The 4,033-nt window shown below is 42.4% G+C and overlaps 1 non-coding gene across 1 annotated transcript; it reads right to left on the reverse strand.

The window, feature by feature from the left end:
• Positions 1-2,348: 2,348 nt before the first annotated feature.
• On the reverse strand, positions 2,349-2,477 carry LOC120103314 (small nucleolar RNA SNORA17). The gene has a single exon (XR_015621600.1). It is a non-coding gene; the product is annotated as a small nucleolar RNA SNORA17 (small nucleolar RNA).
• Positions 2,478-4,033: the final 1,556 nt, after the last annotated feature.

Raw genomic sequence — 4,033 nt, forward strand, 5'->3', positions numbered from 1 at the left:
AGATATAAAGTCACCATTCTTTTGTTCTTTGAGTCTTGTGGTCTCTAGCAGATCTGCATTTTTCTGTTGACTTTTCAGTCTAATGTTTTTTTTATACATAACACACAGGGGTTTACATGGTTAGTAATAAGAAATAATATAAGTAATAAGAAAGAAATAAGAAGATACATTTACCATGTTGACCAATGTTACTTTGGATGGGGAAAAATGTTTGTTGCCTGGATATAAGGTCTGAATAAACTCATATTATTTTCTCTCCAAATTGAATTTAGCTATCTTCTCAGGCAGAGAACAGCTAGAATAATCTAGGTCTTCTAGAGAGAAGGGAATGGGTGTGTATGACCTTAGTGGCAGCAAGTATTGGAGAAGGATGGCAGCTTCCTCTTGGTGACATTCTTTCGTTGTTAAGACCTTCTTTCTGTAAGCGCCATGAGCAAAGGGGAGGAAGGCAGAGAGTTTGTTCTAGTATGTTGAAGGAAGAAATAGCTCCTAGTTAGGAGTTGGCTGAAGGACTCATGGGAGGATTGTTGTTCTACAGTCAGCAACTGGAGGATAAAGATTTCATTTGCCTACTGCCTCAATTAGAAAGCACTCTTTAGAAGTCCCAGTTCTTAAAAGTCACAGTGAGCGGATGGCTAGCCAAACTGTGCTGGAAATTGTCCATTCAGTTCTGATGAAGATTTAAAATTGTGTAGCTTGGTTTTAGACAATTTTTCTAGTGCACAATTAAAATGTCCTTCCCTACCACTCCCACTTAACTGGGGGCCTTGAAGCACTATTCATGAGCTATTTTGTGCCTCTCCTTTCAGGGGCTGATTCTCTTCAGAATATTAAAGGAATAGTAGGGAACCTGTCCTTCTCTTCAGATAGGCTAGTCAGACACACCAGTGGGCTCAGCTATTGGCAGCAACAATTAAAACGAAAAGGACTAAAGAGGGACTCTCTTACTGGGGAAAAAAACAGGTTAAAGAAGCTGCCTGCAGATTAGCACTGCAGAAGTCTCCAAGGCAGCCTGATGATCTTCCTCCAGCACTGAGGTTTAAATGGGTATGTTTTAGGTGAGAAAGTACACATTTCAAATCCTGTCAATAAAGTGAAGTTCTCTTAAAAAAAATAACTAGATAATAATTATACTCAAATGAAGGGATTGAACTGATGAGTTGGCTGTCTAATTTTCTTTTAAAAAATACACTTTTTTGTGTGTATTTTTACATCACAAATGAGCCCAATCAACACACACCCCCACCCTAGAAAGGAAAAAAATGTTGGGGAAGTTGTAGTGTGTCACAGTGTATCCCACAGTATACCCTTCTATCCACACTTCTTTGCTTGCAAATGTTCATTGCAATGAGTCATTGGTTTGATTCGAGGCCTCTGGCTTCTGCTACATTATCAATACCAGAACTCCTCTTGGAAATCCTGTGGTTCCCTTGTGTCATGGCGATGTTGTAGTTTTGGAATTGTAGGGCCAGCCCCTTCGAGCACTCAAGCACCTCATCAATGGGGTAGATACTGGGGCAGGCCAATTCAAAGCCCTGACTCTGACCTGGTCAACTCCGTCAGTTCTCCTGCTCCCATACCCTCAGTGTTGGCTTGTCCATGCTCAAGCCTTAGGGCCAACTCTACTATGCTGCCCAGGGAGAGGTGCCAGGTCATGTGCAGAGTACTACAGCTGGCTTGAGGTAGGGGTCAGCTTTCCTGCTCTCATGCTTTCCAGGGCTCCCCCAGCCTACCCAGGAGATGGGTAGGGCCAGTTTTGCATAGCTTGCAGATGTCGACATGTCCCTGGGTGGCAGCCTAGACCAGCACATCTGCCTGGCCTTTGATGGTAATGGACCCTGGCTGCCTCAGGGCCAAGGACCCAGATATGGCCCCTGGTGGCATCACAGGCAAGGACTCCACCATGGTCCCAGATGGCATCACTGGCTCCCCACATCAGAGTGTTCCTCATTACCTTTGAGTCTTCAGTTTGCCTCTTTTTGTTGTGTCCATATCCTTCCCTTTTGGCTTCCATTTATCTGCTACTTACTTGCTTCTCTTAGTGGTGCCCAGGTTTTCTGAGTATCTGAGATCATCTGAGGAGTGGTCTCAATAGTGCTCTGCCCCATTTGTGCTTTATGGCTTCGATCAGAGGTATTCTCAGGCATGGTTTCACCCCTATCGTCTTCAGACCTTTGAGATGCTGTACTGGTGGTCATCTCGGGCTAACTCCCTATCCAGACCCAATGGCACAGGACTGATGGTCATCTTGGGCTCACTCTGGTGGTGGTCATTTAGTCTCTCATTTGTTCCCCTTGTATTTGCATAGCACTGCACTGGAGGGCATGTCAGGCTTGCTTTTCTCAGGGAGTGTTAGCCTACTAATTATGCAGATGTTCACAGGTCAGGGCACTGAGTGTAGACATATCTTCTCCCCTCTCTACCACCTTCTGATGCACACGTGACACAGCCGTACCTGCAATCCCTCTAGGAGCAGATAGAAGTAATTTTAATTGACTTTTTCATACACTGTGGTTTGAACATGCTTCTCCTCTCCCTCAACTCCTTTCAGATCCTCCCCACCACTCTCTACTTTCCTCATCCAACTTCTTGATGTCTTCTTTCTCTCTCTCTCTCTCTCTCTCTCTCTCTCTCTCTCTCTCTCTCTCTCTCCTTCCCTCCTTCTCTCTGTCTCTCTCTTGCTGCCTCTGTCTTTCTATCTGTCTCCCCGAAATAAAACAAGGATAAAGGTCTTGTGTATGTGGCCACAGTCTGTGTGACTTCATATGTGCATCATATGTTGTGTCTGAAAGACCCCATTCTTTGGAGTTATCCATCATGGCTTGATCTTGCAATTGTTCTGTTTGTCTCTTTTGCATAGATCCCTTAGCCCTGAGAGAGGGGCTTTAATGAAGACATCCCATTTAGGACTGAGTACTCCAAAGTCTTCACTCTCAGCACACTGCCCAGTGTAAAGTCTCTGTTAGTTCCCATCTACTGCAAGAGAAAGAGCCTCTGACGTGGTTTGAGCAAGGCACTGGTCTATAAGTATAGCAACATGTCATTAGAAGCCATTTTGTTGCTATGTCTCTTTAGTAGAATAAGAGTATGAGGGTTTTTCCTAAGACCATAACTTATCTAGTCTCAAGTTCTTGACCACTTAGCAGTATCAAGCACTGGCTCCATCTTTTGGAGTGGGCCTTAAATTCAAATGTAAAAAGGGGTTGGTTACTCACATTACATCTGTACCATTATCACACCAGTTTATCTTGCAGGCAGGACATTGTTGTAGGTTTTAGGGTTTATAGCTGGGTGACACTGATGATTACTGAAAGGTAGCATGCAGTGTAACTTCCAGTACCATGAATGCTAGTCAGTAGGTGGTGAAACTTCTAGTTAGGCACCAGCTACCTTCTCCATGTTCAATGATATAATTAAGTGTTGGTAATAGCCTTAGGCCCTAAGGTCCTAATCATCAAGTTGTGGAAAAAAGCCAATAGCTTTGGCAATAAATAACCTGTGATGTTTGTGGGGCAGAGTTCCATAGTGGAATACTCAAGGATAACTCCAATCTATGTTTTTATGATGACCTTTAACATGCTTTCAGGAAACCCACACTGAATTTCTACAATCATCTTTTCTATTTGAATTCATATTTATGTAAAGATTGTATGTGTTATTAACAAACTGAGCCAAGATCCTATATAATGGGTAAAACTTTTGTGTGATAGTTTGCTTTAGAAGCTCAGTAGATGTGACAGACCAGATTGTCTTTGCCTGACTGAAGAATCTTCTCAGGTCTGTGATGGTCATCAATGGTAGTGTTGCTGAATAAATGTAAAAACTCACAAATTACTTTCTGTCGGAATAAAAAAAAAATCAATATTTCAGGCTTTAAAACTCCTGACAGTGACAAACAGCTTGGTTTTTCTTTGAAGCAGCAAAACTGTGAAAATTATTTTAAAAATTTATTATTATCTAAAATTCTCACATTGAAGCCTTAGTCACTAAATATAACACCCCATTTTACACCATATGTTGATTTCAACAATGT

The sequence above is a fragment of the Rattus norvegicus genome, chromosome 5, assembly GCF_021556685.1.
Source record: "Rattus norvegicus strain SHRSP/BbbUtx chromosome 5, alternate assembly SHRSP_T2T, whole genome shotgun sequence".
Classification (NCBI taxonomy): domain Eukaryota; kingdom Metazoa; phylum Chordata; class Mammalia; order Rodentia; family Muridae; genus Rattus; species Rattus norvegicus.